Source organism: Babylonia areolata, chromosome 29 (assembly GCF_041734735.1).
Source record: "Babylonia areolata isolate BAREFJ2019XMU chromosome 29, ASM4173473v1, whole genome shotgun sequence".
NCBI classification, from domain to species: Eukaryota; Metazoa; Mollusca; class Gastropoda; order Neogastropoda; family Buccinidae; genus Babylonia; species Babylonia areolata.
The window spans coordinates 22,870,332-22,887,664 of record NC_134904.1 but is presented as its reverse complement, the minus strand read 5'-3'; positions in this window follow the sequence as shown (position 1 = coordinate 22,887,664).

The following is a 17,333-nucleotide window of genomic DNA, read 5'->3' as shown; positions in this document are numbered from 1 at the left end:
CTGGTTTACATTGTACATGAACTGATTGTTGTATATTGTACAAACATGATCTAACTGGTTTACATTGTTCATGATCTTATTGCTGTATATTGTACAAACATGATCTAACTGGTTTACATTGTTCATGATCTTATTGTTGTATATTGTACAAACATGATCTCGCTGTTTTGCATTGTACATGATCTGAGTGTTGTATATTGTACAACCATTATCTAGCTGTTTTACATTGTACATAATCTGATTATATTACATTGTACAACCATGATCTCGCTGTTTTACATTGTACATGATCCGATTGTTGTATATTGTACAACCATTATCTCGCTGTTTCACGTTGTACATGATCCGATTGTTGCATACTGTACAACCATGATCTCGCTGTTTTACATTGTACATGATCTGATTGAGATCAGTGTGCCCTGTCCTTGGTTTGATGTTGTGGGTGCCCTGTCCTTGGTTTGATGTTGTGGGTGCCCTGTCCTTGGTTTGATGTTGTGGGTGCCCTGTCCTTGGTTTGATGTTGTGGGTGCCCTGTCCTTGGTTTGATGTTGTGGGTGCCCTGTCCTTGGTTTGATGTTGTGGGTGCCCTGTCCTTGGTTTGATGTTGTGGGTGCCCTCCCAAGTTACAGGGCTTGCTGACAAGGGGGAGACTAGTTATACAGCTACACAGTTACTCTGTGTGTGTGTGTGTGTGTGTGTGTGTGTGTGTGTGTGTGTGTGTGTGTGTGTGTGTGTGTGTGTGTGTGTGTGTGTGTGTGCATTTGGGGATGGGAGGAGGGGGTAAGTGGATGGCCATCTGGCCAGTAATCTGATTGCAGCATCTGCTGTGACCTATACATGATGTCTCTGTGTTTGCCAGGGCTGCACAGGATGTAGATAATGACCAGTGAGTGGTGTTTTCGGTCATTTCTACAACTAAGGGTCACTCTTATTTGTCCTTTGTCTGTGCAGAAAAAAATATGATTACCCGTCATGGAAACAAGAATAAAGTGGTACAACCACGTCCCCCAGGCCAAGGCATTGAAAGAGGCATGCAGTGGTGATGACACTGAAACGCCATTGCCTCTTGGCACAGCCCCGCACAAAACTGCCTTGTTTTGACCAGACCTTCATGAATGACCTTGTCTGAAGATCAGGGTTGATGAATGTCAGTACTTTAATCACTATTCACTTTCATAATGAAAGGTCATATGATTTATCTCATTTCGATTCACACACATAATGCTGGATCCTGTGATCAGACACCAAGATCAGACGATTCGCCCTTTTCCATGCATTGTTAAATCCTTTGATAAATGGCTTGAACGGTTTTTGAATTGATCCATTAGTTCGTGAGCCATTGCTGTCTACACACACGCGCGCATTGATTATATGTTGCCAGTCATACTGAGGTTACGTTCACAGTGACATTGACTATAATGTTCACAAGCATTTTGACTATGAAAATCATGTTCACAATCACACTGACCAGGGAGATGTTCCCAGTAGCATTGACTGTAATGTTCACAATCACTTTGTCTATATGTCCGCAATTACATTGACTGCGTGTTCACAATCACACTGACATCATTGGCTATATGTTCGCAATTACATTGATTATAATTTTACATTGATTATACGTTCACAATCACACTGACTGTATGTTCACAATCACACTGACTGTATGTCACACTGACTGTATGTTCACAATCACACTGACTGTGAGTATGTTCACAATCACACTGACTTTATGTTCACAATCACACTACTGTATGTCCACAATCACACTGACTGTATGTTCACAATCACACTGACTGTATGTTCACAATCACACTGACTGTATGTCACACTGACTGTATGACCACAATCACGGTGATTGACTGCATGTCCACAATCACACTGACTGTATGTTCACAATCACACTGACTGTATGTCACACTGACTGTATGTTCACAATCACACTGACTGTGAGTATGTTCACAATCACACTGACTTTATGTTCACAATCACACTACTGTATGTCCACAATCACACTGACTGTATGTTCACAGTCACACTGTCTGTATGTTCACAATCACATAGACTGTATGTTCACAATCACACTAACTACGTGTTCACATTCACACAGACTGTATTTTCACAATCACACAACTGTATGATCACAATCACAGTGACCATGGATATGTTCACAATCACACTGACTGCATCTTCACAATCACACTGACTGTATGTTCACAATCACACTGACTGTATGCTCACAATCACACTACTCTATGTTTACAATCACATTGACCAGGGATATGCTCACAATCACACTGACTGTATGTCACAATCACACTACTGCATGTTCACAATCACACTGACTGTATGTTCACAATCACACTGACTGTATGACCACAATCACACCACTGTATGTCCACAATCACAATCACACTGACTGTATTTTCACAATCACACTGACTGTATGTTCAAAATCACATTGACTGTATGTTCACAATCACAGTGACTGTATGACCACAATCACACTGACTGTATGTTCACAATTTCACTGACTGTATGTCCACAATCACACTACTGTATGTCCACAATCATAATCACACTGACTGTATTCTCACAATCACACTGACTGTATTTTCACAATCACATTGACTGTATGTTCACAATCACAGTGACTGTATGACCACAATCACAGTGACTGTATGTTCACAATTTCACTGACTGTATGTTCACAATCACACTGACTGTATGACCACAATCACACTACTGTATGTCCACAATCACACTGACTGTATGTTCACAATCACACTGACAGTATGTCCACAATCACACTGATTGTATGTCCACAATCACACTGATTGTATTTCCACAATCACATTGACTGTATGTTCACAATCACACTAACTACGTGTTCACATTCACACTGACTGTATTTTCACAATCACACAACTGTATGATCACAATCACATTGACCATGGATATGTTCACAATCACACTGACTGCATGTGCACATTCACACTGACTGCATCTTCACAATCACACTGACTGGATCTTCACAATCACACTGACTGTATGTTCACAATCACACTACTCTATGTTCACAATCACATTGACCAGGGATATGCTCACAATCACACTGACTGTATGTTCACAATCACACTACTGTGTGTCCACAATCACACTAATGTATGTCCACAATCACACTGACTGTATGTCCACAATCACACTGACTGTATGTCCACAATCACAATCACACTGACTGTATTTTCACAATCACACTGACTTTATGTTCACAATCACACTGACTGTATGTCCACAATCACACTACTGTATGTCCACAATCACACTGACTGTATGTTCACAATCACACTGACTGTATGTCCACAATCACCCTAATGTATGTCCACAATCACACTCACTGTATGTCCACAATCACACTGATTGTATGTCCACAATCACACTGACTACATACACAATCACACTAACTGTATGTCCACAATCACACTACTGTATGTCCACAATCACACTGACTGTATGTCCACAATCACACTGACTGTATGTCAACAATCACACAACTGTATATCCACAGTCACAATCATACTGACTGTATTTTCACAATCACACTGACTGTATATTCAAAATCACATTGACTCTATGTTCACAATCACATTGACTGCATGTTCACAATCAGAGTGACTGTATGACAACAATCACATTGACTGTATGTTCACAATCACACTGACTGTATGTCCACAATCACACTAATGTATGTTCACAATCACACTGACTGTATGTCCACCATCACACTGACTACATGCACAATCACACTGACTGTATATCCACAATCACACTACTGTATGTCAACAATTACACTGACTGTATGTCCACATTCACACTGACTGTATGTCCACAATCACAATCACACTGACTGTATTTTCACAATCACACTGACAGTATGTTCACAATCACACTGACTGTACGTCCACAATCACCCTAATGTATGTTCACAGTCACACTGACTGTATGTCCACAATCACACTGACTTCATACACAATCACACTAACTGTATGTCCACAATAACACTACTGTATGTTCACAATCACACTACTGTATGTCCACAATCACACTACTGTATGTCCACAATCACAATCATACTGACTGTATTTTCACAATCACACTGACTGTATGTTTAAAATCACATTGACTGTATGTTCACAATCACATTGACTGTATGTTCACAGTCAGAGTGACTGTATGACCACAATCACATTGACTGTATGTTCACAATCACACTGACTGTATGTCCACAATCACACTACTGTATGTTCACAATCACATTGACTGTATGTTCACAATCACACTGACTGTATGTTCACAATCGCACTGACTGTATGTCCACAATCACACTGACTACATACACAATCACACTGACTGTATGTCCACAATCACACTGACTGTATGTCCACAATCACACTACTGTATGTGCACAATGACAATCAAACTGACTGTATGTTCAAAATCACATTGACTGTATGTTCACAATCACAGTGACTGTATGACCACAATCACACTGACTGTATGTTCACAATCACACTGACTGTATAACCACAATCACATTGACCAGGGATATGTTCACAATCACATTGACCAGAGATATGTTCACAATCACATTGACTGTATGTTCACAATCACACTGACAGTATGTCCACAATCACACTGAGTGTATGTTCACAATCACACTGACAGTATGTCCACAATCACACTGAGCGTATGTCCACAATCACACTGACTGTATGTCCACAATCACACTACTGTATGTCCGCAATCACACTGACTGTATGTTAACAATCACACTGACTGTATGACCACAATAACACTGACTGTATGTCCACATATCACACTACTGTATGTCCACAATCACGCTAACTACGTGTTCACATTCACACTGACTGCATTTTCACAATCACACAACTGTATGTTCACAATCACATTGACCATGGATATGTGCACATTCACACTGACTGCATCTTCACAATCACATTGACTGTATGTTCACAATCAGACTGATTGTATGTTCACAATCACACTACTCTATGTTCACAATCACATTGACCAGGGATATGTTCACAATCACACTGACTGCATGTTCACAATCACACTGATAGTATATCCACAATCACACTACTGTATGTTCACAATCACACTGAATGAATGTTCACAATCACATTGACCAGGGATATGTTCACAATCACATTGACTGTATGTTCACAATCACACTGATAGTATGTCCACAATCACACTACTGTATGTTCACAATAACACTACCGTATGTCCACAATCACACTGACTACATACACAATCACACTGACTGTATGTCCACAATCACACTACTGTATGTTCACAATCACACTAATGTATGTCCACAATCAGACTACTGTATGTCCACAATCACAATCACACTGACTGTATTTTCACAATCACACTGACTGTATGTTCAAAATCACATTGACTGTATGTTCACAATCACAGTGACTGTATGGCCACAATCACACTACTGTATGTCCACAGTCACAATCACACTGACTGTATTTTCTCAATCACACTGACTGTATGTTCCAAATCACATTGACTGTATGTTCACAATCACACTGACTGTATGTTCACAATCACAGTGACTGTATGTCCACAATCACACTACTGTATGTCCACAATCACACTAATGTATGTTCACAATCACACTACTGTATGTCCACAATCACACTACTGTATGCCCACAATCACAATCACACTGACTGTATGTTCACAATCACAGTGACTGAATGTTCAAAATCACACTGACTGTATGTTCACAATTACACTGACTGTATGTTCACAGTTACACTGACTGTATGTCCACAATCACACTACTGTATGTTCACAATCACAATCACACTGACTGTATGTCCGCAATCACACTGAATGTATGTTCACAATCACACAGACTGTATGTTCACAATCACAATCACACTGAATGTATGTCCACAATCACACTGACTGTATGTCCACAATCACACTGTATGTGCACAATTACACTGACTGTATTTCCACAATCACATTGACTGTATGTTCACAATCACACTGATTTATGTTCACAATCACACTGACTGTATGTCCACAATCACACTGTATGTGCACAATTACACTGACTGTATTTCCACAATCACACTACTGTATGTCCACAATCACACTGACTGTATGTCCACAATCACACTGACTGTATGTCCACAATCACATTGACTGTATGTTCACAATCACACTGATTTATGTTCACAATCACACTGACTGTATGTTCACAATCACATTGACTGTATGTTCACAGTCACACTACTGTATGTCCACAATCACAGTGACTGTATGTCCACAATTACACTTACTGTATGTTCACAATCAGAATCACACTTACTGTATGTTCACAATCACACTGACTGTATTTTCACAATCACATTGACCAGGGATATGTTTACAATCACACTGACTGTATGTTCACAATCACACTGACTGTATGTTCACAATCACATTGACCAAGGATATGTTCACAATCACATTGACCAGGGATATGTTCACAATCACACTGATAGTATGTCCACAATCACACCACTGTATGTTCACAATCACACTGACTGTATGTCCACAATCACACTGACTGTATGTCCACAATCACACTGACTGTATGTTCACAATCACATTGACCAAGGATATGTTCACAATCACATTGACCAGGGATATGTTCACAATCACACTGATAGTATGTCCACAATCACACCACTGTATGTTCACAATCACACTGATAGTATGTCCACAATCACACTGAGTATATGTTCACAATCAAACTGACAGTATGTCCACAATCATACGGAGTGTATGTCCACAATCATACTGACTGTATGTCCACAACCACACTGACTGTGTGTCCACAATCACACTGTATGTTCACAATCACACTGACTGTATGTTTACAATCACACTGACTGTATGTCCACAATCACACTGACTGTATGTTCACAATCACACTGACTGTGTGTCCACAATCAAACTGACTGTATGTTCACAATCACACTGAGTGTATGTTCACAATCAAACTGACAGTATGTCCACAATCACACTGAGTGTATGTTCACAATCAAACTGACTGTATGTCCACAACCACACTGACTGTGTGTCCACAATCACACTGTATGTTCACAATCACACTGACTGTATGTCCACAATCACACTGACTCACAATTACATTGACCAGGGATATGTTCACAATCACATTGACCAGGGATATGTTCACAATCACACTGACTGTATGTCCACAATCACACTGACTGTATGTTCACAATCACACTGACTGTATGTCCACAATCACACTACTGTATGTCCACAATCACACTGACTGTATGTTCACAATCACACTGACTGTATGTTCACAATTACATTGACCAGGGATATGTTCACAATTACACTGACTGTATGTCCACAATCACACTGACTGTATGTCCACAATCACACTACTGTATGTCCACAATCACACTGACTGTATGTTCACAATCACACTACTGTATGTTCACAATCACACTGACTGTATGTTCACAATTACATTGACTGTATGTTCACAATCAGACTGACTGTATGTTCACAATCACACCGACTGTATGTTCACAATCACACTGACTGTATGTTCACAATCACACTGACTGTATGTTCACAATCACACTACTGTTTTTTTCACAATTACATTGACTGTATGTTCACAATCAAACTGACTGTATGTCCACAATCACACTACTGTATGTTCACAATCACAATCACACTGACTTTATGTTCACAATCACACTGTATGTTCACAATCACACTGTATGTTCACAATCACACTGACTGTATGACCACAATCACACTGACTGTATGTTCACAATCACACTGACTGTATGACCACAATCACACTGACTGTATGTTCACAATCACACTGATTGTTTGTCCACAATCACACTACTGTATGTCCACAATCACACTGACTGTATGTCCACAATCACAAACAAAAGAATACTGTCAAAACTTAAATTCTTTGTCTGTACCGCGCGTATGTCTTTTCGGTAGAACTTAGACTGTTCACAGGAAAAATTACGGAGCGAAATAGACATGTTGACTTGTATTTGCTTGGGTTGACGTTATTAGTCAATTATTGAGGGAAATTGGCTTGTTGATTTGCACTTGTTTGTTTGGTATTTTGTTGTTGTTTTTTTACATCGCTTTTTGTTTTTAAGCGGTGTAAAAGATGTATGTGTGTAGTGTTTTAATGCCCCCAGTAGGCCCGTGAATCAAACGTACTGCCTTGGCGTGCCTTGCGGAAAATAGAGGAGGAAAGGAGGATATGTACAGAGAGAAAGGGGCAGGCAGACAGAGAGGGGGAACGTTTCGACGCAAACACTTTGAAAGAAGAGGCTGGAAGCGAACAAAGGGCAAAGAGAAGGGGGGCAGACTGACAGGCAGAGACACTAACGGCACAGGGATGGCAGGGAGGGGGGAGGGGGAGACAGGGGGATCAGACACACTGCCTGCCCGGCCATCCAGTAATTGGGTCGGCTGAACACAGCTTTCCTCTCACAGTGTCCACATGGAAGGTCTGTCTGGACTCACATCGCCTGCTGGACGGCCTGAAGTCAGCCCGCCATCTCCCTGCAGAGTAAAAGGACGCAGCAGACTGTCCTCGTGTCAGTATCACCAGCACCGTGCACTGCTTCTGGAACACAGCATCAGTTAACGTGTTTATCGTTGGTTTTCAAATCAGTTCCGTCAGTTGTAAAAACAAAAGACTGTGTGTGTGTGTGTGTATGGGTGTGTGTGAGAGACAGACGGACAGACAAACAGAAACAGAGACAACAGAGACACAGAAAGAGAGACATAGAGAGATAGAGACAGAGACACTGAGAGACACACATAGAGAGACACACACACAGAGATACAGAGACCTACACACACACACACACACACACACACAGAGCGAGAGAGAGAGAGTTTCCACGCGTGCACGTTGTGAGGAACAACAGACTTCACTGACTGATTCTCCTGTTAAATTGTTAGCGTCCAGACCACCACTCAAAGTCTAGTGGAGGGGGAGAAAATACTGGCGACTGCGGGATTCGAACCAGTGTGCTCAGATTCTCTCGCTTCCTTGACGGACGCATACCACTTGGCCAACACTCCACAGTCCTCTATATCCCATCATCCTCCAGTATATATACCTTCCCTTCAGCTGTCACTTCGCTTTCGTGCTTTTCATTGTTTGTAAAGTGAACAGAGTGCAGAGACAGGGTCACGCGCTTTGGAGTGTTGTGGTGGACAGAAAGGTGATGGAAAGGAATGAGAACAAAATGTGGACAGGAATGACAGATGCGAAGGAGATGGACGAAGAGAGGAGAAAGACAAACAGAAAGACATGGAAAGAGAAAAAGACAGGGACAAAAACAGAGTACGACTGAGAGACAGAAAGGCAAAGACAGAGAGACAGAGCGCAAGAAACAGCAGACAGACTGACTGAAGGGGGTGGAGGGGAGGAAGGGGGTCCACATCGGGACGTAGACGGAAAAGGAGAAAGGAGAGATGGTGGTGACAAAGGGAGGTAAGCCAGACCCGGAGTGTGCCAGACGCTGTGGTCCCTGTCACAGCCTGAGTCACCCGTGTGTGCGTGAAAAGGGGTGTGGTGCGTGAAAAGGGGTGTGGTGCGTGAAAAGGGGTGTGGTGCATGAAGGGGTGTGGTGCGTGAAAAGGGGTGTGGTGCATGAAGGGGTGTGGTGCGTGAAAAGGGGTGTGGTGCATGAAAAGGGGTGTGGTGCATGAAAAGGGGTGTTGTGCATGAAGGGGTGTGGTGCATGAAGGGGTGTGGTGCATGAAAAGGGGTGTTGTGCATGAAGGGGTGTGGTGCATGAAAAGGGGTGTGGTGCATGAAGGGGTGTGGTGCATGAAAAGGGGTGTTGTGCATGAAGGGGTGTGGTGCATGAAGGGGTGTGGTGCATGAAAAGGGGTGTGGTGCATGAAAAGGGGTGTGGTGCATGAAAAGGGGTGTTGTGCATGAAGGGGTGTGGTGCATGAAGGGGTGTGGTGCATGAAAAGGGGTGTTGTGCATGAAAAGGGGTGTGGTGCGTGAAAAGGGGTGTGGTGCATGAAGGGGTGTGGTGCGTGAAAAGGGGTGTGGTGCATGAAAAGGGGTGTGGTGCATGAAAAGGGGTGTGGTGCATGAAAAGGGGTGTGGTGCATGAAAAGGGGTGTGGTGCATGAAAAGGGGTGTGGTGCATGAAAAGGGGTGTGGTGCATGAAGGGGTGTGGTGCATGAAAAGGGGTGTTGTGCATGAAGGGGTGTGGTGCATGAAGGGGTGTGTGTGGAGAAGGGGGTGTGGGAAAACGGACTGTGTGACGGAGAGAGCAGACAGAAGCAGAGAAGAGGGACAAAGAGGGACAGACAAAGAGAGACAGACAAAGGTGAAAGGCCCCGTAGCCTACACGGCCACAGGGGCAGTGAATTCAGACCACTGTGATGCAGGGCTCGGCATGGACAGGCGGGACCCGATCCTGTCCTTCCAGCTTTTGAACCCTCCCCGAACCGTCAGGTATCCATTCACACCTGGTGGGGTGAGGAAAATCGGCGCCTTTCCCAAGGACACAACACCATGCTGAAACAAGGCCTCGAACCTTGATCACTGGTGAACACTGGATCACAAGTCCAACCCTTACCCCCCTCTTTACCGGCTCTGCCACGGCAACACCCACAGACTGTGACAGGTAAATACACACAGCGTACAAACAATTATGGTAATTCACACACACATGCACATACACACACAAGCGCAAGCGCGCACGCACACACACACACACACACACACACACACACACACCGTCTACGGACGTTCCATTATAAGTCCGTGACACACACACACACACACACACACACACACACACACACACACACACAAAGAGAGAGAGAGAGAGAGGGAGAGAGAAACAGAGGGGGAGAGAGAGGTCAGCGAGGCGCAGCGTCCAGTGGAAACAGGGTGCATCACACGCATGACGCTGCCTGAAAAGTGGCGCACCGTGTACCCTGCGCTGGAGCGGAAAGCCATGGAAGGGAGACAAGCCGGGGGAAGAAAGGCTATTTCACGCCCCACAGATGATACAGGCCGGCCGCCAGGCGACCTTGACCCAACCACCCCTGTCCCACATCCTGCACTGACTTGAAGCACGGGGAAGTGCTTGTCACAGCCCCCCTGTAACCCCACCCCCCACCCCCACTGGCGGACAGTCAAACAAACACACTCAGGGTACCTTGCACACTCTCATTTCACACATGGCTGGGTGAATATCGACACAGTGCACGACTCACTCAAAACGGACACTTCACACGATGCCTGGTAAAGGACTAAAGAAAACCAAACGGTTATACCTATTTCACACATCGCTTGAGGAAAATCGCCAAAAGAGACCCGACATTTTACACATCACTTGAGATGTGTGGATGCCAGAAACGATTTTGTCGTCACTTAAAACTCAGAGAAGCACCAACGTGAGAAAATCAGATGGAATTAATCTGACTCACTCAAAACAATCATGTCAGTGAAAACCAACAAAATCCTATATGATGTTCATTAAAAGCTGTCAATTTATACTGAAACACTCTGTAGAAGTCAACAAAAACTAGAATCGTGATATGCACTCAAAACGAACGTATTACTGCTGTCACAGTCATTCCAGAAGTATGCAGACGGTTATGGCTGATGTACTCTGGTGTTTCGAGGATAACGCTGGAAAGACACCTTCAGTGCCAATGATGATGGTAGAAAATCGCCTGAGTTGTCTACGGTGACATTAGAAATGTCCTTTGGGTGTCCATCTGACATGTAAATAACGATGTGAATATTCCCCTCAAAAGTCAAGGATAGTGTTAGAAATTCCCTGGGGTGATGATACTTTCAGAATTTCAGCTCAGATGTCGATGATCAATTTAGAAAATTTCCCCAGGCTGTCGAGGGTAATGTTAGATATTCACCTAAGGTGTGAAGAACAGCTTTTTGAAACGCTCACGAACTGTTAAGAATAAAGTGATGGACACCTGCAGATGTCTACAGAAGTGTTACAAACACCCATGAGGATTCAGGGCGTCATAAACAGCCTGCCGGGTTGTCACTGAGGGCTGAGGCCACAAACACCCCGACAGCAACACACAGAGCGCATGTTTTCCTGGGGCCAGGGCGAAGTAAACAGGCGTGTCATTTTTCTCTTTGGTTGAAAAGTTAATCTCAGTAGTCAGGGTGGTAACGTGAGGAGAGGGCCAGGGAGACATAATTATTTACTACAAAGGACGGATGTTCCTTGTGACACGTGCCCACTTGATGGCCTCACTCCGTGGTCAGCAGGGTTTCTGTGAGCCCCTTCACACCTTTACTGCAGCTGGCAATCCTGCTCTTTGTGAGGCTTGTCATTGTTCCCGTCATCCTTTTGGGAGGTGAACAGGGAGACCACCCCATCTCTCTCTCTCCCTCCCTCTCCCCCTCTCTCTCTCTCTCTCTCTCTCTCTCTCATTGTAAGTGTGGACAAAGCACAGTCTGTGTACGTGCTTTTTTTCAGAAGTGAGAGGAGTGCAGTGTTGAGCTCCACAATCCAGCGGCACAGACAAGACCATTGTGCACAAGTCGGTATGACAGACACTGGCTTGTGTGTGTCACATTTGAGATTCTGTGTAGACCGCGGAGTCACTGAGAGAAGAACACACACGCGCGCGCGTACTTACACACGCACGCACGCACACACACACACACACACACACACACACACACACTGACACACACACACACACACACACACACACACACACACACTGACACACACACACACACACACACACACACACACACACACACACACACGCACACACTGACACCTCACAAGTAACACAGAAATAACAGGAGACGTTGGAGTAAGTGAGCAAGAAAGAGAAAGAGCGAAAGAGAGAAAGAAAGAGGCAGAGACAGACAGAGAGAAAGAGAGAATGTGGTAGAGACGGAGGGACAGACGACAAAGAAAGACACAGGTCAAAAGAACAGAAAATGTATTTTTAAAGCAAACACATATTAGACGTGTGTTTAAAGCATGGCACGGATGCACTTTTGTGAAAAGTATGGTGTGATGACCCCAGACTCAAATGACGGAAAAAAACAGAAACAGGATATCACCTGCCATATTCATTACAACACAGACGCGTGTGACAGGGGGACATACACACGCAAACAAAACACACAAATTCACACACATACACACATACACGTACGCTCGCACACACACACACACACACACACACACACACACACACACACACACACACACACAGAGCGAAAATGGAAAAGCGAAATGTGGTTGGTAAACCAGACAGAGAAAAGCTAACTCGAATTATAACCACACTGCAGAACAATTCCAGTGGCAGGTGAGGAGTACATACCCCACCCATTCTTGTAAGAAAACGACAACTACAACTACAACTGCTACTACTACTACTACTACTACTACTACTACTACTATTACTATTACTACTATCACCACCACCTTCACAACAACTACGACAAATTGACCGCCGCTACCACCATGACTACAACTGCTGCTGATAGTAGTCGTATTACTTACCACCACTACCACTACCACCATGACTACAACTGCTGCTGATAGTAGTCGTATTACTTACCACCACTACCACTACCACCATGACTACAACTGCTGCTGATAGTAGTCGTATTACTTACCACCACTACCACTACCACCATGACTACAACTGCTGCTGATAGTAGTCGTATTACTTACCACCACTACCACTACCACCACTACAACCGCACCCACGACAACTATGACTATTCTGCTGCTGCTGCTGCAGTTGCTACAAGCACTGCCACAATCTGAAAAAAAAAAGATTTGTGAATGGTTTGGGGAAGAAAATAAAGAGGATACACAGTGATAAAGAGACAAAGAAAAGTAATCCAAAGTACTTGAAAAGTATGGGAGGAAGTTGTGATTAAAATGTAAGTCTCAACTCAATAAGTTCAATTGTGGCAGGTCCACTTCCTTTGCGTTAGCTGTGCTTGACTATGTGTGTATACATATGTATGTGTACATAACTACATGCATGTATATGAATGTGTATTGTGTGTGCGTGTGTTTATGTAAGTTTGCGTCTGCCTATGTGTGCGTATGTGTTAGGGTAGCTGTTAGATACACATGTATGTTAAAATGTATGTATGCAGTGTGTGTGTGTGTGTGTGTGTGTGTGTGTGTGTGTAGTCACATTTTGGTGTGTGTGTATGTAACATTGATGTAATGTTTTACGTTAACAATAGCGTTTTTTGTAAAGCACCTAGAGCAGATTTCTGGATAGTGTGCTATATAAGTATCCATTATTATTATCATTTTTATTGATTTAATGCATTCAAGCCAAACATTATCAATATTTAAATTTTAAATATGTCATATATATTAAACAGATTGCACGAACCCGCTTGCATTAACGCACTTGTGCATGCGTATATGAATTCAAGAGCACACACACACACACACACACACACACACACACACACACACACCGAGTCGACAGAAATGTACTTTCCCGTTTTCGAGCTCACATTGTTAAGGGGAGAAAATGCTATCAATATCCGCTCCAGCAGTGTGAAGAAAGCAAGCTAAAGGTGAAGAATATTCAATTCCCTGTGGATCATTGCCCTCTCCAGTCGTTCTCCACTCGCTGTCCAGCTTTGCTCAGCTCCTTTTGTGGACGTCCTTCTGAACGCTGGAGTGGTTGGCCCTCTGTCACTGGAGTGGCTTCCCTTGTCCGCCTCGCTTTTCATTCTGTGTGCCTGGGTTACAGCGCGTCAGCTTTGTTTGGTGTGGCTGAAAGATGGCCTTTCATTTCTGCAAATGGCCCGCCTAAAACACCCCCTACAGGTCCAATCGGAAAATTGCATTTAATTCGGTCTGAGTGACATCAGCGGTCGGCTGAATCGGAATCCTCACGTTATCTCCCTTGAACTTAGCTCTTGCGTGACAGGAGGTTGGTTTTGTGGAAGGGGATTGTGGGAAATCAGAGTCAGGCGTTCAGTCTGAGATGGGAGTGGGGGAGGAATGGGGGGGTAGGAGGGGTAGTGATGGAAGGTTAGGGGGCGGTGAGATGACGGGAGGGGAGGGGTAGTGGAGGTGGGGGTCTGGTTCAATTTGCTTCATTCAGCTCACTTGTTCGATTGAAAAGGCTGTTTTTTTTAGGAGAATGTGATTATTCAAAGTATAAACCCTCTGTCTCCCTGTCTCTGACTTTCTGTCTGTTTCTGTCTCTGACCCTCCAACCCCCTCACCATCTCTCTCTCTCTCTCTCTCTCTCTCTCTCTCTCTCTCTCTCTCTCTCTTTCTCTCTCTCTCTCTCCATTTCAGTCACACCTAAACTGTAGAGAATGAAAATTGAAAATGCTCATTGGAAACTGTCACAGTGTTGTTTATATATACCTGTCAAATGCGCATTGTTGTGGTGTGCTTAATTTGCTGGATTTTTACAACGATAAAACCTTCAGACCAACTGAATGCCTATATTTCCCCATAGATGATAATGATCACAATTTTAATTGTACGGCCTTTGTGTTGTGTCGTATGAAACAGCATTATATTCTATCTTTTTGTATTGCATTGTATGATAGACTTATTTCCTTTGTTAATGTAACTGATTTTTCTCCGTGACACCTGGACTGCTCTCCGCGGGAAAAGCGTGTTGCCACAGTGCAGCGACACCCAGTTTGGACCTCACGGCGTGTACATCTGTTTCCCTCACAAAGTGGATGTTTATTCGGAGAATCCCCAGGAACAACGCTCTTCCTACGACTGGTCTACTTATGTGCACCTGAAGCATGCTGCTCCCAAGTCTTGGTTTGATGGTCTCCTCTGAAAAACTAGGTGAAGGAGGGTTGGGAGGGGGTGGGGGGGCATAAAACAATTATCGGTTCTTGCGTGACAGGAACCCCACATTCTTGCTTCATAGTCTACCATTCCAATGTAGATAGATAGATAGATTGATAGATAGATAGACAGATAGATAGTGCAAGGAAACGGCAGGTCTGGCATTATGAGAAGAAGTTAAGAAAGACAACAGCAGAAGTTGGGGATGGTAGGGATGGGGGAGACGGGCGGCATCTGTCACGCTACAGAATGACAGACAGACGGACGAACGATGACAAAAATTCAAAGACGAATCTGTCAGCCCTCCGCACCAGTCGGAACAACCAGATTCCTCTTGAAATTATAACATTTATTCAAAAACAAACAAACAAAAATAATATTTGGTATTTACGAACACGGAATTCAACAAAACAATACTGACACAACTACCCCTCTCACGCGATTACAAACACACGAAAAGATGGTCTGCTGTGCTCAGTCTCTGCCGCCACAGTCCAGAATACACCAGCGGTCAGGAACGGATGGGATAGGGAGATAGTAAGTTGGGAGACAGCACTTAACTGAACACAGCGACCAAGTACTTTCAGCCGACGCTGTTATCGTCATCGCTGTTATCGTCGACGCGGTTGTCGCAGCTACAGCAGAACACAGTGCCAGTCCTGCACCATGCGGACCTCCCTCCAGCCCACAGCTGCAACCAGCAGAGGAGTGAAACCGTCCAAACAGGCACAACGGAAGAAAAAAACTAACAATAACAACTGTGGGTTGGTCCAGCTCTCGGACAGAGAAAGCAGATCATTCTGCCTGACAGGACTCACGTCACTTCTTCTGATGAACACTCTTCCAACACTCAGGCGTGGGTGACCGTCGCCACTCCTTCCCCACCCCACCCACCCAGCAGGGTAGCTCACTGCGGAACACTACTTAACTGTCCCCACGCTTATTAAGTGTTTCCAACTTCCACGGGAACAAAGATAACAAGAGGCAGAGCCTCCAAGACTCACTTGTGCTTCCCGCTTTATCCAGTATAGGAATCATGAGGAGAGAAAAAGAGATTTAAAAAATGGTTAAAAAGTGCTCTGTATTAAATATGATATATAAAATAAGCTTGGGAGAGAAAAAAGAGAAAAAACTGCATGCGAGCGGGATCGAACCAGACATGTTCAGTTCCGAAGCAAGCCGACAAATCTGCAGCACTGCAGGGCATCTGTTGTTTTCTTCTTCGTGCGATGAATGTACGTCATTGTATTGGACGAAAAAAACACCGTTTAAAGCATTTTTTGTGTGTGTTTTATTATATTTCGATTATTCTTTTATTTCGGCGGTAAAGGAGACGTTGCCATCACATCAAGCACATCGCAACACATGGT